General features: G+C 37.4%; 1 long non-coding RNA gene across 2 annotated transcripts; it reads right to left on the bottom strand.

Moving 5' to 3' along the window:
- Window positions 1-750: 750 nt before the first annotated feature.
- Window positions 751-21,372, bottom strand: LOC109491398. Of its 2 annotated transcripts, none has more exons than XR_006585275.1 (2): window positions 21,090-21,372; window positions 751-1,231 (listed from the first exon to the last, which is right to left on the bottom strand). It is a non-coding gene; the product is annotated as an uncharacterized LOC109491398 (long non-coding RNA). The 2 variants fall into 2 exon arrangements; XR_002144710.3 differs by lacking the exon at window positions 21,090-21,372 and adding an exon at window positions 16,889-18,151.
- Window positions 21,373-23,620: the final 2,248 nt, after the last annotated feature.

Genomic DNA, 23,620 nt, shown 5'->3' with positions numbered 1-23,620 from the left:
CTGAAGCAAATATCAACTGGGTATATTTCTAAATAAGTATATGAATGATGAGTTGGAAAAAAAAAACATCTATTCATTTATCCATTCATTCTTTGTTAAGCCCTTATAACACATGAAAGACTTTGTTGGAGGCTGAAGGGGCTTTTAAAAAGTGGGAAAGTGTATGCGACAGTACAAAGGTCACTGGCTTTGGAGTAAGAATATTTACTTCCATCCTGGCTTCTTCATTTATCAAGGATATGACCTTGAAGAAATCACTTATTCTCTCCGTAGTTCAATTTCATCATTTTAAAGATTGAAAGAAGGCTGCTATTTTGCCCTACTCTGGTCTTTGAGGATAAGAAAGACGGTATTAAATAGATGATAATCCTTTGTAAATTAGAGACATGAGGCCAACATAGGTATAATAAGGGGAGGATGTTTTTCCTACTCCAAAGGAGATTCCCATCTATTTCTGGAGGTGAGGTATTTTTACATAAAATGATTTGGCACTAATTAAGGGAGGTTTTTTGATTAACCACAATGAATAATAAAAAAGTAACCGCTTTAATAGTTGATTTTCAAAGAACATTGAAAGACCGGGATAGTGAGCAGAGGCTTTGAGATTTGAAATCTGAGATAACCCCCAAAGGAAGGGTACAATTGCACCAGGCCAAAACAAACAAATGAACAAACAACAACAAACAACAACAACATACAGTTAGGAAACTCTGTGAACCACAAAATAAAAGAAGAAATGTATAACAAATATTCATTCAGTTGGTCATTTATTCACTTAAAAACATTTTAGTGTGAAGAGAACAGTTTGGCTGAAATTATTTTGGAGAAGGTTGGAGACAAAATGTACAGCTTCTGCTCCTTTCTGATATGTACAAATAATTATAAAAGCTGGGGCAACTGTGTCATTGGAGATGGGACAAGTCAAAGATGTATATCTGAGAGGAGAGAATACAAGACAGGCTAACAGGAAATCTCTGTTCCAATTTCTCTAGCCCTAGCTTGCCAAGTGGGGAAGTGACACTCAGGCCAAAATATAGTGATATATTTTTGGAACACCTCCTGGCTTAGTCCTGGTTTGGAATAACCATGGAGGGGTATTTTGGACAGTGTATCTGGTCTACTTTGTGTTGGCACCTCTGATGTTGTTCTGAAGCTAGGTGAGCCATTCTGTCTTGTCAGAATGCAGGCAACTCTGGACGTCAGGCAGATGGCCAGGAACACCAAGAAAGTCCTGAAGGAGGGTCAAAGGTGGAGAAGGAAAAAAATGAGAGCATTTACTTCCAATTCCAGCTGGAGTGTGTACAAAAAGTGCTGGTAATATATGCTCTAGATCTATAGTCCAACAAAGAGTCTGTATGAAGGACAGTGGGTTGCATCCAGTGACTAGGTTGACCAAGAACTTACCAGATGGGTTGATTGAAGTGACAACAAGTGACAGGGACAAAAAATAATGTAAGCAAAACAAAACAAAAAACAAACAAAAAGAGATGCAGCCTCAAAACGAAACCTATCTGGAGACCTGTAATGATCTATTGCCTAAACTCTGCCATAGTATCTCCTCTTTTTCTTCTTCTTCCTTTCTCTGCCCCCACTTTTTCTCTGGCAAAATTCTTTGTCTTCTCTTCTCCCTCACTTTCTTTTTTGACTTCTTTTTTTTAGCAAACAATTCTATGACAAAATTTCAAATTCAGCACTGGATGTCAGAACCTCTTGCAAATTATTTTTACAAAACTTTTTAAATTTAACAAACTGAATATTTAAGAGTTTATATCAGGCATTTTAATAATCTGGTAATGGTGAGCTATTGTAGATGAACCCTCACACAAAATAGTAAGAAAACCTGGGCAACACACAAATATATCTTTCTATCTCTCTTTCTCTACTTAGGTTGGTAGATGATAGGCTATATATATTTTTTTTTCTTTTTTTGAGAGAGAGAGAGAGAAAGAGAGAACATGGGAGAAGCAGAGAGAGGGAGAAAGACAACCCCAAGCAGACTTTACACTGTCAGCACAGACCCGATGCAGGGCTCAATCCCACAAACTGCAAGATGATGACCTGAGCCCAAATCGAGAGTTGGACACTCAACTGACTGAGCAACCCAAGTGCTCCTAGATACTAGATACTTTTGTGTTTAAGAATTGGGTAACTATTAAGGTAGTAAGAATAACAAAATTCAAAATTATTTCCAGAAAAAGAACTGCAGAGAGGTAAAAAGATGAGTCCAATGTCATGCATGATTTTCTCTCATATACTGATCACAAGAAGAAGCTAAGAGATGGAGAGGCTGAATAGATATTCTGGAAAGATGGGTAGCAAAAATTAGAGGTTAGGAATTACCAACAAGGAGTCTTAGGAAAGACCTCTGGCTGTTAGGTCACCCCAGAGGGCCACACTTTAGGTATAAGGGTAAATTAGAATTAGATTGGCCATAGCATGACTACTCATTTAATAGGATTAAAATAACCTGTTCCTACTTTAACTGTCAACAAAATCGTATGACCCAAAAATAAGGGGGGAAAAAAAGACAAGAGGAACAAACTTCAAAAAAGTTCAGATATAGTAGTTATCAAACACAAACTAAAATAACTGTAATTAATATAGCCAAAAAATTAAACAATAAGAAGATTTTGGCATAGAATTTAAAGCCAAAAATAATTAATTATAAATTCCAGAAATGAAAAATACAATAATTACAATTAGAAACACTTTAAATGAAGTTGGTATCTAATGAGACACAACTGAGATGGGGACTAGTGAACTGGAAGACATATCAGAAAAAGAAAATTATATCCAGAGTAAGGCATGAAGAGAAAAAAGCATTAAAAAACAGAAACAGAAAATGGCATAAAAGACATTTAAGACATGGTGGAAAACAGGGGAGAAGGGGGTCGGGGGGAATTACCATAGCTGTATTTGTAGTCCTAGAAAGAAAGAAAAGAGAAAATTTTCTAAATCCTAACAAAAATGTCACTAAGTAGAGTCAAAAGTACTGTGAATTCCAAACAGAATAAATATGGAGAAAACAACACTTAGGCCCATCACAGTGAAACCTCAAAACAAAACAAAGAGAATACCTTAAAAGAATCCAATGGAAAGAGACATACTCCCTACAAATTAGCAGCGATAACATTGATGGCCAATAATGAGGTCAAAGGAATGATATTTTCAAAGTGTAATAACATTGTAACTATCAAAACTTGTGAAATTCAGCAGCTAAAGCTATAGTTCGAAGGAAATATATACCCTCAAATACATATGTTAGGCAAGAAGAAAGGTTGAAAAATTAATGTCTACATGTCATCTCAAAAAGACTTTTAAAAATCTTTTGGCAAAAGCCAAAGAAAGTAGAAGAAATCATAATATTATAGCAGGAATTAATGAAACAGAAAATAAACATGCAATGGAGAAATCAGCAAAGGCAAAAATTATTTTTAAAAATATTAATAGAGTTAATAACAATAAAGCAACACTGATCAGCCAGAGAGAGATGGCATTAATTATTAGTGTTAAAAATGAAAATGCAAATTGTATAATAATTAATAATAAGAATAAAAGAATATGTCAATAAAAGGGCAAATATCTAGAAAAGACTTCACATAATGGGGTTTTAAAATACTAGTTTGGGATTAAAGTACCCTAAAAAATAGATTTTAGATCAATACTTTTTGTGTATATAAAAGAAATCTTGGGGCACCTTGCTGGCTGAGTCAGTTAAGCATCCAACTCTCAATTTCGGCTCAGGTCATGACCTCACCATTTGTGAGATTGAGTCCCACATCAGGCTCTGCACTGATATAGCATGGAGCCTGCTTGGGATTCTTTCTCTCCCTCTCTTTCTCTGCCCCTCCCCCACTCACACTCTCTCTTTCTCTCTCAAAATAAACTTTAAAACAATTTTTTTAATGAAAGAAATCTCTTTTAGGACTATTAAGAATGTCATTCTAGTCATGTCCTGCCCTTCATATTGACAAGGACAGGCTATTCAGACATCCTTGAACAGCTGTTACACAGAATTATCCCTTATGGTTTGTTACAAAATTATGTATGGGGAGTTTGTAGAGGGTGACATCATAAATTCATAGACTGCATGAACTTTGGGTTGGATGATGACATGGTGAGGCGAGAATAAAAAAGAGGAGAGTAGAGGATTCTACATCATCCCAACATTTCAGAGTGCTTAGCATATATGCCAGGTCTTTGCTGAAGTCCAGCAGCCCAAAGAGCCCCAAATTCCCTGAATGGGTTTTCAAAGAATGAAAATTTGGTGTACAAGATACTCCTTCCTATCTCTTTGCAATCATTTTCTTAATCTTCTCCTGTTTCTCTACTTCTTCCCTCTCCATGTATGAAAGACTTTCCCAAGCTCTACCTTCACCCATATCTCCTCACATTAAACACAATGATTTCTCTGTATCCTTCCTACAGAGATAATCATTCTTCCTGGATGACTTTCCCAACTGTAAGTTTGGCTTTGTTGAACTCAAGACAAAAATCAAATCATGACACACTCTCCTCATTCCAGTGGCAAAGGTCTTCTGCCAAAACTTCAAACAATTCTGCCACTCAACTTCAAAATACCATTCAGGTTTTGCTAACATTGCCCCCGCTATCCCCACCTTGCCACCAAAAGGCCCCACTTTCTTGTCACAATGGCATCTGCACTGGTCTATGAACATGCTCTGTGTGCTTCAGTTCACTCTTGCACTCTCCTTTCCCAGAAATGGCCTGGAATTTTCCCGGGATTGACCTTTCACATTCTTACTGATTTTTCAAGGGCTAGTTCAAATTCCATCTTATCTGATAACCCTTCCTGTATCATTACCCTATTTTCTCCTTTCTTTACAGTCCCACAATATTTTCACCCTTGTTAGATGACAAGGGCTCGCTCATACCATTTTAATGTTTTATAACTGAGTTATTTAAATTGCTTTTTCTACTAGAGTATAATGGTGGGGACCACTTTTTACTCACCATTGTTTTCCATCAACTCTTAGGCTGTAATTATACGATGTAAATAATAGAATCCTTTTAACTTTTAAGTTTTCACTCCAAACGTTGGCTCATTTTGCTCATGCACATCCCTGTGCCTGAACTGTCCCCCAACCTGGAAAAAATCCTGCTTATTCTTTAATATCTAATTCTTGTATCATTTCCTTAATGAGTTGTCCTCATCATGACATAAAGTTAAGTTCATAATTCTGTATGTAAAATATACTCTTTTATTAAAATGTCTAAGAAGTATTTCTCAAAAAGACGTGCTCTATTTGGCACTAGGTTTGTGATGTAAAAGTTAAATTGTTTGTATATATATTTAGTATCATCTTGAAGTACATTTTAAGGCACTTTTGACTACCTGTAATTTTTTGTATATTTAATTAATTTCTACTAAATGTGGCAACCAGACAGTGTGAGAAAAACACATAGTCTTATTAATATGAATGTTCCAGAATAGAGTTTGAGGGCAAAGTCAATTTCCTCAAAATTGCAAGGTCAAGGGGAAGGTATACAAGAACAGTGCCAGGAGCCTCAATCAATGGTTCAGCAAAATTGCTTTAGCTCAAGGTTAACTGTGTTTTGGGCAGAATTCTGAGGGGGTATCACACTTCTAATCCAATCCATGTGGCTACGCCATGGAAACAGCACTCTACCAAAAAATTTAGAGTATATATGTATAGTTCTCAAGCAATAAAACCCGACTTATTTAACCAAAGGCAGTGTTCTTCCACTGCAACAAGTATTCCCCAACTCACTGAGCATTTTTTATCCAGGCATACATCCAACAGCATACATCCAAACAGCTGGAAGTATATTTTCAACAACTGAACAGTGTGTGTTCTGTAGCAGGCACTTTTAGTATGATCCAGAATTTGTGCCATTGTACTATAGTTTTATCTTCTCCTGGGTCACATTTCTACATAGACAGTGCTTTGAGATATTTGACTTAGTTGGTAGCTAAAAACAAACAAACAAACAGCAATTGTCCTTTTTATTAGAAATACATTTTAAAAGATAAGTTAGGTTGCTATATTTTATCTTGTACTATTTTCTACAAAAACTAATAAACCATGTTCAAAACACTGTGACAGAGAGAATGGAAATACAAAGAAAAATGCCAGATTTTGCCATAAGAGAAGTCACAGTTGAATTGGGAAGACAGAAAATGCCCATGAAACTATAAATAACTGTACGAAAAACTGAAAACTAAATATGTAGTTTGTAAAACTTTCTCTCACATGAAAAAAGATTTAGCAGATTGCTAGGATGGGGACCAGAGGTAATTATTCTCCGGGCGAGTTCCACATTCTTAGTCAAGAGGCAGCAACAATCAATATCAGACTAAGTATAAATCAGAGAAACAATGCAATGTTCCTCATTTGATTTTCTCAGATAACAGGACTCATGAAACTCTCCAGTGGCTGAATCAGCTCGGACACTATATGTTCATGTTGCATGTGTATAATTTGGGTTCTCATCTTTTCTGACAGTTCTTACATAAGTTATTCTTTTAACTGGTTGAGTTTAATTCTGCCAAGGTGATCCCATAGGCAGATTGCAATAAAATAATTTGTGTAAATTACCAGCAGTTTTAGATTCTAAATTTTAATCTGGTGATAATTCTGCATTAATAAATGAAGTTGAATTTCAATGGGGAAAGATAAAATAGACTTCTTTATATTTGTGGAAATAATTCTGGTTAGAAAGCATATTACTCAGTCTAAGTGGGTAATGAGGTATGAATCATTTCAACATAAAATCGAAAATGTTGCTTTAAAGATGAAATGATTAAGTTTTTCCCCTATTTTTTTAAGCTACATCTTCAAAGCCAGATACATACCACAATATGCATCCAACATGAGTGCCTTTGATTGGAGAAATATCTTTTTTTTTTTTTCAACGTTTATTTATTTTTGGGACAGAGAGAGACAGAGCATGAACGGGGGAGGGGCAGAAAGAGAGGGAGACACAGAATCGGAAACAGGCTCCAGGCTCTGAGCCACCAGTCCGGAGCCTGACGCGGGGCTCGAACTCACGGACCGCGAGATCGTGACCTGGCTGAAGTCGGACGCTTAACTGACTGCGCCACCCAGGCGCCCCCGGAGAAATATCTTTAACAGAGATAGGGTGTACCAAGAATTTTTTAAGAAAGATCATCTCCTTTCTTAAATTGATGTTAGTTTTTTCTACAGCTAACAATTTGGGGTAAATCTGAAACATTCATTTAACATTTTTTAACCACATTGTCTGTGAACAGTTTCATTTATTCATAACCAAAGACCCAATAAATGATCCAATGTTTACTGACTGCCTGCTGTAGGCTCAGCCTTAGGCTCTGTTTTATGTGCAATTAGAAAAATCCATTCCTGGCCTTGAAGAGACTGTAATCCAATTGGGAAGACAATGGGCACACAGAAATGATACAAACTTGATGAGACCAAATAGAATTAAACTCTTCAGAGTATGGAAAAGGCCTTAGGGAGGGTTTAAAAGAAAAGAAAAAAAAAAGAGAGAGAGAGAAAAAAAAATTTTGGAGGGAGCCCCAGAAACTAAACAAGCAGAGTTTGGTAGATGAAGAGTGTTACAAAGCCGAACAGCAACATTGGCCTCCACCCAGCACGACTCAGTGGTCAGAGCAGAAGGCAATCTGTGCCCCAGCAACTCCAGGCACGTGGCCTACATGGCATCCCCAACACCCCAGGTAGCTCCAATGGCCATGTCTTTACAACGTGTTCTCAGCCTCTTCTATCATTTCCAAAGCCAGCAATGTATTCCCTCAAGGTCTACTTTAGACACTGCCTATTCCTTCATGATTTCTGATTGATCCAGTTGTTTTCTTTCATGAATCTTCACCTTTCTTATTGGAAGACTATGTCATATTCTGCTTTGTAGCTCTTGGTGTCTGGGACTAAGTTTCTCTCTTTTCTCCAAGAGCTCTCCAAGAGTTCCAAAGGTTCTCTCTTCTCTTTTTTTCTCCAAAAAAGATTCTACTTTATATCTTTGACAGAGCCTAATAAGGGTTACCCACTCAAGGATTACTTACCAAATGAATGGATGTGATATAAAAAAAAAATCCATAATACATGCAATAAACTGTAAATTACACAGTTGCCGTTAAACCTACTTAAGTAATTCCTGATAAACCAGGTGAAATAGTAGCCCCGGTTTTTGAGCAAAAGAAAATCTGCAAGCAAATTACATATAAGAAAGAATACAACATAGTTTAGAGTGTTAGTGAAAAGGCTTTTATATTAATCATGAGGTAACAAAGGCAGGACCCGGTATTAGCACTGGTAACCAGGAACAGGATGAATATATATGATTGGGTAGATACAGGACATGAAACAAATAGATAACGGACTAGGTATTTTTCTAATTTTTAAGTTCCATAAAAGTTTGGATAATGTCTTGTGTGCTTGTAGATGCTATGCTATTTTTTTAAGTTTATTTATTTTGAGAGAGAGAGAGAATACAAGCAGGGGAGGGGCAGAGAGAGAGGGAGAGAGAAGCCCATGCAGACTCCGTGCTTTCAGCACAGAGCCTTGATGACGACTCCATCCCACGAACTGTGAGATCGTGACCTGAGCCAAAATCAAGAGTGGGACGCCCAACCTACTGAGCCACCCAGGTGCCCCATGTAAATGTCACAATATTAAGCAGTGATTTGTAAGTGAAAGAGGATTACTGGGAAGAGGATTGCTAAACGCCAATCCCAATGTGGGTGTTCCCTCGCTGTGTGATGTTGAATAAATTGACATCTCCGTTTCTCAATCTCCACAACCATGCAGTAGGGATAGTAATGTTGAATTCTTTGGACTGCTGTGAAGAACCAAAAGAAAGTATAAAAACATGCCGACTGCAGTCTCTGGCACTTTAACTAGTTAATGGTAATTACCACTGAATGTTTGCTAAATTTATGAACAGAAGCATTAGGGTGGAGGCGAAAGGAAAAGAAAGGACACAGAGAAGGAGTGAACAGGCCATTGGAAGAGAATGAGAATAGTTCAGGGTCAGTAGACTCAATGGAGCACTTCAGTGTCCTCTGGTTGCTTTAAATTGGGTCAGAAGACCACGCCAAAGAGATGAGCCTCTATGAAAGAGGGGCTGGAAACAACAGAGTTCATTGTTGTGATACTACAAAACATACCACAAAATGAACTAGACACATCTTTCGTGTGAAGAACTCTTATTATGATGTGTGATCATTAGTTATAAATAGTTTGCAGTTAGGATAAATGACTATAATTACCATTTGTGGTCGCATGGCTTAACCAAGCATTAGGTAGAGTTAGCTGTGAAAAAACTTATGAACCAAGCAGAGGCCTTAGGTGATTATAGTCACCTGAATGACAAGAGCACGAGGTAAAGAACAGCCACTGACATGAGACACCATGCACTTAAAGAGCATATCTCACTCTCTGCACTCCCCCTTTCTTTTGAACTCCCAAACCTTAAGGAATAAAGGGCAAGGAACTTATGGCATGAAACCTTTTAGATTTCCTTGGTATCTAGAACATCTAGAAGCAAATTAAAAAATCCCCTCATATATCCAGGATAATTTTGGTAAAAAAAAAGAAAAAAATGCAGGTTAAATATTTCTGTGCTATGTAATTACACCCTAGAATATTTATTGACTGTCTATACTCTATGCTACCTTCTTTGTACCTAAATAGTTTTTAGACTGTGAAGAACAAATGTATGGCAGTAAGCCCAGCCTCCATCCCAACATGTGTTCTGGACTCTGATTCCTGGACCTGAGCACTTTAGACCCTCCATTATCAATCAGACTCCATATTCCTCTTATTGGAGCTAAACTCAGCCTCAGAATTCACCTAAATGCATTGCTCTAGTCAGCCAACCACAAATGGATTGGAATTAGTTTCTAAGTTAAAACCTATCTGTCATCCTTGGTTCAGATATTTATCTGCCTCAAGGCAGCCGTCTGGAATACATGGTCTCTAAAATTCATGTCTGTTCTATGTGCCTATAAAACTCTCAGTTCCAATAATCCAATTAGCAGAACAAGGTCGTGATTATATAAGATGGAAACTCTTGAGTATTGAAGTCTTAAGGTAAATCAAGATTAAGGAAATTTATGTCTATGGTTGCATGAGTAAGTATATCTTTATTTTGGTATCCTTTAGATTATTCTAGTTGTGCATGTGTGTGTGTGTGTGTGTTTGTAGAATTACTTCATATTTCAGTTTACCCATGTTCATGTTATCCCATATTTACTTCCATGATCATTTTTTATAGCTTTTATTCTAATGGTTGCATGTTTCTGAACCAACTCATACTTTAGCCTGAAGTCTTCTAATCATTCCTTCTGGCGTTACTTACTAGTCTGAAATGTGAGGATGCTAAGACACTTTTTAAATCCCTGGCACTTTGAATAATGACGGGCAGATTGCCTTGAAGGAGACATACCTGGCTGTTTTCAGCACACTGGATTTACTGCCAACAATTTGAGAAGAATAAATGTTTAAACACCACGGTTTCCAGAATTTAAAACTAGTTTATGATTTTTCTACACTTTTGTATATTTTGGATCTTTTTTTCTCTTATTTCCTTCCTGTCCTCCAGTGTCATCTCTCAAAGATTTCTGACCTTTATTCAGAAAGGTTTCAAAATTATAGGTGTGACTCTATACTTACATTTTCTTTGATGCTCTTTTCTCCCCCAAACCCCAAAACCATTGTGGATTAGTATCTTTATATTTCTTTCCCATTGTGTGCAATAGTTCCCTCCAAATTGAAGTTTATACAAATAAACTATATTATGTGACTCCATCCCGTTTCTTTCATGGTACCAAAATAAATAGATTAGAAGTTCTAACAAAATAACTGGAGTAGAAGGTATCTTTGGATTCTATAGAAGACATATGCATGATTTCAAGATTTTAGCGCTCTCTTTATTGAAGGGACTTCGGTAATTCATTAAATCCACCTATGTCATAGTAGAAAATGAAATGGTGTTTCAAATAATTCGTCCTTTTTTCGTTGCATATACTTAATGAATGGCATTAAAGAATGGTACGAACAAATTTTCTGGAGTGAGAATGAACACGACATTTCAGAGGTTAATGGGCAGATTAGCCTGGCTGGAGCAAGGTGCTTTAAAGAATTTTAAGGAGGAGTAATGGTAGGCATAAAGTCTAAAGCAAACCAATCACTACAGAGAATCGCAACTTCAAAAAGGTGGGCACCTCTAACAACAATCTGGGTGTCTTTACAACGTTTTAATTTTCGTTAGGGAGGGGGGTCTTGCTAAGGTTTCTCCAATTCATCTTAAAATTAAACACTCTGGAGACCATTCTTTAACAACTCTTTTGGGTCATTCCAAAACACCTCTGTTACGGAGATTAATACTCTTTGATTCGGAGCCAAAAGCATGGTTTTCAGATGTTACAATTACCTGTTCAACTTCTCAGGGGCAATTATTTGAAAGGAGTAAATGCTCTGACTACAATTGCCTCTGTGGGAGCCGCAGTAATTGCCATTCATCAGGGCAGCAACCTGCTGAGGGCATCAATTCATAAACTCTGAGCCATCAATAAACTGGAACCTGGGCCCCTGGTGCCAACATTCTTTACACAATGAAATATTATTACTGGCAATTAGGTAAACAATGAGCCAACCCAGAAATGGAAGGGAGGTTGCCAGTGACTACCTTAGTGCGTCATCCACAGATGTCTTGATTCTTTTCCTGCAAGAGAAACACCTTGGGATGACTTTTTACACCACCAGGATCTGAATGGTCATAATAACTCTCACAGATGAAAGGATGAAGAAAGAAGGAAATGTTAACAAATGAGTTTTTCCTTAAATTAGGAAATGTGTTGTGGGGTGGTAGGTAACAGCCTTCTTAGCATAGATATCCACAGGTATCACGTGCTACCTTTGCATGTGGCCGCTATAGGGTAAAGTGGGGGAAGGAAGGGAACCATGTAACTGAACTCAAGAAAACTACCTCCGCGGCCACAGTCCTGGGGCAAAATGCTTAACAGTGTTCAGGGTATCTATGTTAATGAGAGCTGATGATTTGTGATGTGCCTAAGAGTCCGAAAAGATTTTGTCACAGGCATGCTGGGCGGTTCAGTCAGTTAAGCATAAGACTTTTGATTTCAACTCACATCATGATTAAATGGTTCCTGAGATCAAGCCCCAAGGCAGGCTTTTTGCTGACATCTCAGAACCTGATTGGGATTCTCTCTCTCTGCTCCTCCCCCCACCCCCACTCTCAAAAATAAATAAACATTAAAAAATAAAAAATAAAAAGATTTTGCTATACACAATGAAATTTGATCACCATAATATATCAGTGAGGTAAACAGGATGGGAATTGAGGACTGTGGGCTCTCATTGTGTTGCTGCTTTTCATAAGGGGAGAAGATTGAGAGTCAGAGATGCTAAGTAATTGCTCAGATCACTGAGGTCACTCCCAGACCAGTGCTTTTCCCATTCTGTCCAGTTACCTGTCTGGTTCAGATTTTCCCCTTCAAAGGTGCTCTCAGACCAGTCTGGAAGTACATTTCCAGTGTACCCAATACCTATCACCAGGCACCTGGGCCCCGGTTCCTTTCCCCCAGAGCAGCAACTTTCCCAGGGCCCTGACCTGAAGAACAGAGGAATGGGCAGCCGGAGATGGGTCAGGAACTTGTGGGGAAGCCCTGCTTCTTGTGCGAGAGCTTTAAGACCAGGAGTGAAACCGAAGGCGCCATCAGCTGCTTCAGACAGACAGGGCTGTGCAAAGTATTTGAACTGACAAACACACGGTCATGTTGAAATGCACTCAGAAAGTTGATATGTGATGAATGTTTGGGACGTTTTATGAAGTGAAAAAGAAAGTGACTCCACAACCAGATAATTTCAGTCATTTTTCTGTCTAAGTTGGAATTGATGAGTCCCTCATCTCCACTCCTGTTATTTTTACCCAAATAAATAACACCGCTGAAGCCGTTTGATGGGATGAGAGTACTGCTAAAACAGGAAAAATCTGTGAGAACAGAAGTGGTGGGAGGTCAGGAATTTTTAAAAGGCAGCATTAGAGAAATGCTGTGGTTTGGGGTGTATTCCTAAGGTAATGCAGTGTGCCCTTGGTCAGGAAATTCTTTTGACTGATAAATCATGTTTTATTTTTATATGTGTCCCAAGTTTATTAAATTCATTTTGTATATCAAACAAGTGTAGGATCAATAAAATGCATTTCTGAAAACTAAGCAGGACATGGCGGTGTGGTGGTTAGAGCACAGGAGGAAGAGCCAGGCGTTCGCCATTTTCACCGCCATCAGGAGAGCCAATGGCTTTTTGTCTCCTACCCTCGTCTTAAAATGAAACAAAACAAAAACAGGCCTTTTCCCCTCTAAAAGCACTCGTCCTATTCCTGCTTGTCTACTTCCCTTATTTCTCCTTTTCTCCTTCCCTTTACTTTTTAAGCCAACTCAAAGTTTTGGGGGGACTGTAGCAGGGTCTAGGATATCTAATCTTTGAGGCCTTTCAAGACCTCTTCACAGAAACACTTAAAATGTCAAAGGATGAGCCCTAATGAAAAGTTTACAGTAGTTATATTTGACCTTTGTTCACAGTAGGAGCAAGGATTGAGCCAAGAGGATCCTGAAAGCCAAGTACATATAAAATATTCTAAAGAATTTCCTCTGAAGTTTCAATAGAAAGACTTCTAAAGTTTCCCTAACTGCTAGGTGTGGATTAATTTTTAAACTCAGGAGAGGAAAGAAATATTAGAAAATAACTATTAAATTAAATACTCCCCAGGTTCAAGAATGTCCTGATCTTGATCAGGATCTTGGTGTATCCTATCCTGATCTTGTGTCCTGAACGTGTATCTTGACCTTGGTGTAGCCTATGTCTATAATTAGGCAAGTAAAGCAAATCATGGCAGAATTACTTCAGATTAAAACAACAACAAAAAAAACATGTTGGAATTAATAAAATTTTTCACAGGAAGGTATGATTTGCTGTTTTACTGCTCTCCTCTGAGTTCACATGCCTCATTGTTTTCTCCCTCATTAGATTATAAACTTTTTTTTTAAATTTTTTTTTTTAACGTTTATTTTTGAGACAGAGACAGAGCATAAACAGGGGAGGGGCAGAGAGAGAGGGAGACAAAGAATCCGAAACAGGCTCCAGGCTCTGAGCCATCAGCACAGAGCCCGACACGGGGCTCGAACTCATGGACCACGAGATCGTGACCTGAGCTGAAGCCGGACGCTCAACCGACTGAGCCACCCAGGCGCCCCAGATTATAAACTTTCGAGAGCAAGGACTATGTGTTCTGTTTCTTATTGATCTTCAATAGCAACCGACACCATTGATTGACAGTCTTGTATATGACTCTCTTAGCTAAAGGATTTTTCCCTCCTAAAAGTATAATCTTTTTCTTTTTTTTCCTAAAAAAAAAGACATCACAGACATAAACTGATATAGAATCAAAATTATAAAGAATATGGAATATCAATTTTTGTGTTTAGTTTATATTTAGGTTTGTATATTTTATAATATTTATTTTATAAAACCCACAATTCTGCCCGATGAACAGTAATATCTTCAGAATGAGTTGACAGAATGTCTGTTTCCACTGTTTGGATTTTAATCTAATCACTGTTATTTTACATTAGCCTAGTTGAACATACAGCATTCAATTTTAAAAGTCCCTTTACTTATTTGTGAATCCAGGTGCTAATGCCAAATACCCATGATTAGTTATTTGCATTTTGGGCCTTTACTGAGCTTTGTGGACCAGAGACAGTGTCAGAGACAATGAGACACTAGATTGCATTGGGCACAACTCCTTTATTGGAGTGTTCCCTGTGGCACTTGAAATCTCTAGCACAGAATGTGGGATTGGTTATTCACAGTTTTACAATTTTATCAATTGCTCACCTATTTCTGAAATAGATGGTAATGTCCCTGAATGTAGCAACCATCATTTCTTGTACGATCTCTAACATTTAACATGGCTCTGAGAGGTAAAAGCAATCTCATTTAATTCAAGATTTTGGAAACCAAAATAACAGCAGATAGGTAAAACATAACAGCTTTTTACCTCATCCGATACAACTGTGTGGAGCATATGCGCACGTGTGTGTATAGGTAAAGCTACGTGACAAGAGATGTGCTGAAGTTTTCTAGGTATGGAAAAAACAAGACCTTGCATTGTGTTTTTAAACAAATCTGTAAGAGTCACTTATTTTAATTGCTGGTTATGCATTCCATTACGTGAGGAGAAATGCTTTCAAAATATGTTCCTGACTCAATAAGAAAATGTTCAACCCTCACCTACTGATTTGTCCCTAGGGGCTGTGTGGTCATCATTTATGTGACACCAGACTGGTGAGCGAAGTTAATCTCAAATAACAAAGTGTTTATGATGTGAAAAAAACAAACACAATTCTCTACAGCAAACTGAACAACATTCTAAATAATGTCTCGAAGACTCAAATCACTATTTAGAAGATTGCTTTAAAGTAAACCTTGAGGGGCGCCTGAGTGGCGCAGTCGGTTAAGCATCCGACTTCAGCCAGGTCACGATCTCGTGGTCTGTGAGTTCGAGCCCCGCGTCGGGCTCTGGGCTGATGCCTCAGAGCCTGGAGCCTGCTTCCGATTCTGTGTCTCCCTCTCTCTCTGCCCCTCCCCCGTTCATGCTCTCTCTCTCTCTGTCCCAAAAATAAATAAAAGTTGAAAAAAAAATTAAAAAAAATAAAATAAAAAAATAAAGTAAACCTTGAATATCACAGGAAAACTCCACTCATTCACAAGTAGACCAAAATGTTTTTATGACTCTACACAGATGAACTATATGTAAAATGCAAATGTTACGGCAGCAGTTATGTATAGTTTTCCCAGCATGAGCTCTGCCTGCCCCTATCTCCAGAGGAAAAGACTAATGCCTGGTCCAGTGCTTTTCATTTTCTAAAATCTTGTGTCAGCAGCTTCTTCACTAAAGTTTTTAGTTAAGTAGCTTTGCAATTATGGTTCATGGATTTAACTGTAATTGTGCTCATTATTGAATCAAGGACTTTGTGGCCTGTAGTAATTTATTTCCATATAATACATTCTTTCAATTTCTCAAGATGTTGTCACAGACAGCCAGACTCTTTCAACCATTCTGCATGAATAAGGATGGCAGTTGCTAACTGGCAGCCATTCTGTGACCAAGAGGAGAATCAGCCTGAGAAGCTAACTAACATGTGACTATCTGAACAAAGAGATAAAAACAAACAAACAAACAAAGATGAACATAGGAGAAGGGGGGGAAGAAAGGGAAGCAAACCATAAGAAACTCTTAACCATAGAAAACAAACTGAGGGTTGCTGGAAGGAGTTGGGTGGGAGATGGGCTAGATAGGTGATGGGTATTAAGGACAGCATTTGTGATGAGCCCTGGGTGTTGTAGTAAGTAATGAATCACTAAATTCTATTCCTGAAACCAGCGTTACACTATATGTTCACAAACTAGAATTTAATAAAAATTTGAAAAAAAATAAAGTGCCTACAGTAGATTAAAAAAAAAAAAAAAACTAGATCTGATAACATTGTGAGCTAATTGGCAACTCAGAAAATTGCCCTACCTCTAAACTTCTTCTAATGTGATTAAAATTATTTTATTACTGTTTATACTAAAGTTACTTAGAGACAAGAGTATACTAAGGCAATACTCAAAGAAAAAGAGTTTAAAGAGGTAGCACCAAGAAACTATTCAAATGACAATTTTTCCTGGAGCCATCCACGACTACTGACTAGATTTGAGCCAAGTTATTCAAAGAGTAAAGGTAAAAGTGATCATCACAGATCAAAGAGGTAAACAGTCAGAATCGCTCCATCCACAGTTGCGAGAGTCTAGATTGCTGTAACGGCGGTCGGTCCTGTGCTTACCTGCTGTTGCTGCTGTTGTTCTCGTTGCTATTGTTAAAGTCTTGAGTTTCCTCTACAACAGCCAGGTTTATTAAACTTTATTGTGCGAGTCAAATAATTTGCTGTCTACCGAACTCACAATGTGGTTTCTTTGCATCACCAAGAGGTGAAACAAACTGTCGCTTCGTTTTGTTTGTTTCTGCATGTCTACCTAAGAACAAAAGGGAGTCATTTCTCAGCCCTCAGACAATACTAACAGCCACTCAGATGACTGCTTTCACTCACGGTTGAAGGTTTTCCCTTGCATCATTTGACTCATCCAGTTAATGGATAACACCTTCATGCTTTGACAAATTCTATGCTAAGTGTAATCTTTCTGTTTCCGTCGTAGGTGACCAGTTGCTGTTGCTGTTAAAATGTACAACATTCGTGTTTTCTTTCTGTCTCCTATTCGTTAATGAAGTATTTCAATAAGTTTGTTTTTCAAAACTAAGACAGCAGCTAGAGCAGTCTAAAACCAGGTTGCCTGGGTTTGCCATCCAGTTCTTACCTACAGGCTCTTTGGTAGGTAACAGCCTCTCTGGGTATTACTTTCCTCATTTGTAGAATGAGGAATAAGTAGAATCTACTTCACAGGATTGCTGGGAAGATACCATGAGTAAATATAGGTAAAGCACTTAGAAGGATACCTCACATACCATATATAACTAGCTATCCACTCATTCATACATTCAACAAATAATTCACTCAGCTCCTAATATGGGTAAGGCACTCTGTCAAGACTGAGGGGAATGTAAAGATAAATAAAACACAGTCTATTTCTGCTTTCAAGTAGTTGACTGTGTCGTGTGCGAGATATAGCACAAACAAAAATAACATCAGGGAGTATTAAAAAAACCACATTATTTAAGTATACTGTATCTGAAGAGTGAAGACAGAGATGGGTCAATGCTACTTTTACTTTTCCCTTCTAGTCATGTAGTTTATGGAGCGTAGTGATTTTGTATTTTTCTGTGGCTGTAAAGATTCTTTTGTCAAAGTGTCCTTGTGTGTTGCCTGTTTTCTTAGTAATCCATGAAGCAAAGTAGTACAGCATAAGCAAAGATATGAAAAAAGTACCCAAACATAGGAAACATACTGTGGTCTTCTCTCTGATTACTGAGTAGAACTAACCATACCTTCCTTTGTAATTCATTGTGCCCTGTAAATACTTTGCTAACTGAGAGATCAAAGATCATATCTTATTGAGCTTTGAATCCTTGGTATCTAATAAAATGTCCCTGATTTCAGAGACCTGGCCAATTAAAATATCATTTTTTCCTGGTGACAACAATTGGTTCAGAAATGGGAAAATCACCCAAATCAGATTCAGAAATTTTCTGCCAGAACAATTGTTGAAAGACTCATTCTGTCTACTCAGTTTGCCAAGCTGTTGGAATATGAGGTGGAATTGTCAACAACCATCTTGCTGCCACCTGGAGAAAGTCTGAGAAGGAAGCAGAGCAGAGGCAAGAGAGCCAGAGACATAAAGAGAGAGAGACAACATTGACAGCATTGGAACTCTGTATTTAGCTGGGCTTGGCCCACCACCTTGGCCTTCATAGTTAATGAGCAAATACATTCTCTCTTTGCTTAAAACCAGCTTGGAAAAGCATGTTTGCTTACATACAAGACCCAGAGTATGTGCTGTTATTATTATTCACAGGATTTTTTTGAAATGAAATCTTCTTAAAACATAGTTTTATTACTTGAATTGTTATGGAACTGAAGCAATCATCACCATCCCTATCACCCCTTCCCTACCACAGCCTTGACATTGTCATTTGCATAGAGCTTTATAGTTTACAAAGAACTTCCTCTGTCACATTGGATCCTAATTCCAATCCACTCCTCAAGTAGGGAAGCATTGTTATTAATTCCCTATGTGCAAGGAAATTAAGGTTTTGATCAGTTAAGCAACTTGCCTATACATTCCTTCATTTTGTAGATGAGTATCTGTTTTCAAAATTTTAATTTTCTATCACAAAAAAATGTACATTGACTTATCCTTGTAGCCAAAATGGAACAACAAACCCAAATTTACCCTCCCATTTTAAACAAGTGAGAAAATAGGAAAATATATATATATACACATATGTATTCAGACATTGAAAGGCAGCACAACCACAGGACCATAATCTCTGAGAAAAGGGAAACAAAGTGAACCATGCCCTCAGACAGCCTGATGCCTGGAGGCAGTTTCCAGGCTGCATGCAAATCAGGGAGGGAAAATCCAGAAGGACCTTATGGTCTCTCTGAGTTGAGGAAACAGAGAAAACAGTTCTGGAAGGCCAAGGCAGCTAGTATTTAAGGGTGGAATCCCAGAAAGGAGGGAGCTTCTGGTAGCTACACAGAGAGAGCTCCAAGGATCTGCAGAGGTTACCTTCAGTTTTTGGCTGAGTACTAATCAGTGCAGGTTGGGAGAAAACGATCTAAGCTCAGAGAAAGAGCCACCAGAAAAACCAGGGAGAACAATTCCTGATGCTCACACCAGCCTGAGAGTAGTTTGCATTGCTCCCAGCCGGAATGGAAAGACATTATATTACAATAATAAGGTGGAATCCCCAGAAAGGCCACATATTGGTCATGGGTCTGAATTAGCCCCAGAACAAAAGCTCCTCTTCTTCCACAATAGCAAAATCTAAAAGTACATCTCAGAATGATCCAACTGATTCCAAGTGACTTAACAGTACACCAAAACGAAATCCAACACTATTTAAAGGAATACAATATAATCCAGCTAGCAACAATAGAAAGTTCACAGCATCTGGCATCCATTAAAAAAATTACTAGATATGCAAATAAGCAGCACGATATCACTTCTAACCAGGAGAAAATCAATCATTAGAAATAGTCCTAGAAATGACAGAGATAAGGGAATTACCAGGAAAGCATCTTGAAATAGTTATAAATACGCTCCATATGTTCATGGTGGTAGAAAAACACATGAGTATGATGAAAAAAAAATTAAAGATATGAAAAAGACCACTTCTGAAGATGAAAAATAAACATTAAATGAAAAGTGATTTGGTTTAAATTGGCAGCATATTAGTCACTGCAGAAAAAAATATGGCAATAGACCATTGAAAAGAAATCATTGGAGTAGTAGAAACTATTAGGACATATCAGTTGAAACTATCCAAAATGCAACACAGAAAAAAAGATTGAAAACTATGAAGAAAGCATCAATGACCTCTGAGACATTATCAAGCAGTGTAATAAATTTGTAATAGAATCCTGAAAGAGGTGAAAGAAAGGAAGAGAAAAAATATTTGAAGAAATAATACTAATTTTTTTTTTGAAATTTGATCCAAATAATCTGCGCACCAATACAAGAAGTATAAAGAATATAAAAAATAGGGGCGCCTGGGTGGCGCAGTCAGTTAAGCATCCGACTTCACCCAGGTCACGATCTCGCGGTCCGTGAGTTCGAGCCCCGCGTCAGGCTCTGGGCTGATGGCTCAGAGCCTGGAGCCTGTTTCCGATTCTGTGTCTCCCTCTCTCTCTGCCCCTCCCCCATTCATGCTCTGTCTCTCTCTGTCCCAAAAATAAATAAAAAAAAAAAAAGTTGAAAAAAAAAAGAATATAAAAAATAAACATGAATAAAAGCATGCCAAGTAACATTGTAACCAAATTACTAACAGTGATAAAGTCTCAAAAGTGGTTAAAAAATGCATACGGCGTATATTAAAGAACAAATACAGAAATATTAGCAGACATTTTGTCAGAAACCATGCAAGCCAGAAGATAATGAAACAAATCTTTTAAAGTCAGGAAGGAAAGAAGGAAGGGAGGGAGGCAGAGAGGGAGGAAGGAAGGAAAGAAGGGAGGGAGGGAGGAAGGGAGGGAGAGAGGAAGGAAGGAAAGAAGGAAGGAAGGAAGGAAGGAAGGAAGGAAGGAAGGAAGGAAGGAAAAACGCTTTTTCAAGGAAACAGGAAATTCATTGCCAAAAAAATTAAAATAAAATAAAGGGGAAAAAAAAAGGACAGAGTGGTTTAAACTGCATTAAAAAGCAAGACCTAACTATATGCTTTCTACAAGAAATTCAGTTTATTGTGTTAATCAGGAGACAACAGGGAAACAGACCAATGGGACAAATACATGCATAGACAAATACATATTATATATATACATATATATTAAAAAATCTCCTTACATTTATATATTTATTGAGTTGACTCACATGATTATGGAGACTAAGATGTCTCAGTCTGCCCTCTGTAAGCTGTATAACCAGAAAAGACAGTAGTAGGGTTTCAATCCAAGTCTGAAGCCCTGAGAACCGAAACTGATGGTGCAGCTTCCTGTTCAACTGCAAGAGAAAACCAATGTCCGAACTCAAAAACAGGCAGAGAGGGTGAATTCTTCCTTACTTCTCCTTTTTACTCTATTTACATTTCCGATTGATTGAATGAGTCCCCCTTCCCCGTATTGCAGAGGACAATCTGCTTTACTCAATGTACCAATTCAAATGTCTCATCCAGAAACACCCTTACAGACACACGGAGATTAATGTTTAACCAAATATCTGGTCACCCTGTGGTTCCATCAAGTTGACACGTAAAATTAACCATCAAAAATACAAATACAGCAATGTTAAAAGTAAAAAAGATGAGAAAAGATAGACCATGAAAACTCAAATTAAAAAAAAAATCTGAAGTGATCATACTAATATCAAAGAAAATAGACCTCAGAACGTGAGAAATAGGCCCGCCAACCCAATGGAAGGAGAGACTCAGAGAATCAGAGCATGTGAAGTGAGGTTTTAATCAACATACTTGCAAGAGCTAGTATCTGACAGGTACACTCTGAGCAGTTATAGCAGACAATTTATCTCCTAGCGTCCAAGTCCCGCCCCTGGTTCCTCATTGGCTGAGTACTACAGAGGTCACAGCCTTACCCAGACATCGCGGATTCCCACATAAGGCAAAAATTAGTCTGATTGGAACAAATGCACATTCCCCTGAGGTGACAGAGACTTTCAGTCCCTCCTCCCTTTGTTCTTTGGCACATGCTCATTGCAAAGCCTATGAAAATAACCTCGTGAAATGGAGAGGGGAAGCAGAACTAGGAGACAAAGCCTCTAAGGATTTGGGACTCCATTGCGGGGCTTGTAAACCTACTGTTAACTAGACTGCCTAGCTTTTTATTTGGTATTTATGAAAATGAATCATCACCCTAACTTCTCACAAGAATAAAGATTATTGCTAAAGGGATCAGTTCATCAGGAGGACAAAAAAAAAAAAATCTAAATGTGTATGCACCTAATAACAAAGCTTCAAAAAAAAACACATGAAGCAATAACTGAGGAAAAACACCTGACAGGATAAATAGTAAATCTATTGCTATGATTGGGGATTTCAACACTCTTTCTGAGTAATTCATAGAAGAAATGGACAAAAAATTAGTAGTGTTATACACTTGGATACTACTACCATTTCATTTTACATGAAGCACTGTTTAGAGGAAAATTTACAGTTCTAAATGTCTCCAATAGAAACAAAGAAAGATCTATAATGATCTGAGCCTGCACCTTAAGAAACTAAATACAGAAGAGTAAATTCAGCACAAAGTAAGCCTGAATAGAGGGATGAAAAAGAGAGGAATTCACTGAGAGCAGAAAAAAAGAATAGAGAAAATAAATAAAACCAAAATTTATGTCTTTGAAAAGAAAAATAAAATTGGCAAACCTCTTGGCATACTAATCAGAAAAAAGAGAATACACAAATCATCAATATCAGGAATGACAGGGAAGACATCATAATAGATTCTACAGACATTCCAAAAATAATGAAAAAATATGAATAACTTTGTGCTAACAAATTTTAGAACTTTGATGAAATAAAGAAATTCCTTAAGATGCAAATAACAAACGATCATTGGAGAAGAAGCAGATAACCTGAATAGCTCTACATCTGTTAAAGTAATTGAAAACATAGTTAAAAACCTTCCCTCCAAAAAGGAAACAAAACAAAATAAAACCCCAACATCAGATAATGTTACCGGTAAATCCTACCAGAAATATAAGCAAAACTACTAATTCTACAAAAATTTTTCAGAAAATTGAAGAAGAGGACATACCTCTCACCTCATTTTATATGGCCAATATCAACCTGGTAGAAAACAAAGACAATATAAGAAAATTAGAGGCCAATAAGCCTCCTAAACATCCTAACAAAATTTTAGCCAAAAAATCCAGGAATATATACAAAAGATAATACATTATGATCGTGTGAGTTTTAATTAAACAAGGCAAGGTTGTTTTCATATTTTAAAATCAGCCAAAGTGATACCTCATATTTATAGAATACAAAAGAAAACCCATGTGATCAACTCATTTAGCAGAAAAATATTTGATAAAGTATTTTTATGTTGGATACTACTCAAGAGTTATTTATGATAAAAACTCTCAAGAAACTGAGAACAGAAGAAAACTTCCTCAACTGGGTAAAATCAAAAAGCTATTGCTCTCATCACACAAATACTGAAAATAAGGCAAATATTTCATCTGTGTTTCTTTTATTCAATATTGCATTGCAGAATCTAGCCAGCACAGTAAGGCAATAGAAGAAAAAAGGTATACCGTTTGAAATAGTCTACGTAGACAACCTTACAGAATCTGCAAAAATGTTATTAAAACTAATAAGTGAGTTTAGCAGGGTTGCAGGAATCAATGTCAATACATGAAAATACATCACACTTTATAAACAATAA

This window comes from Felis catus, chromosome C2, assembly GCF_018350175.1.
Source record: "Felis catus isolate Fca126 chromosome C2, F.catus_Fca126_mat1.0, whole genome shotgun sequence".
Taxonomy (NCBI): domain Eukaryota; kingdom Metazoa; phylum Chordata; class Mammalia; order Carnivora; family Felidae; genus Felis; species Felis catus.
Note: the sequence above shows the minus strand (reverse complement) of the source record. Positions and strands in the feature narration are given on the sequence as shown.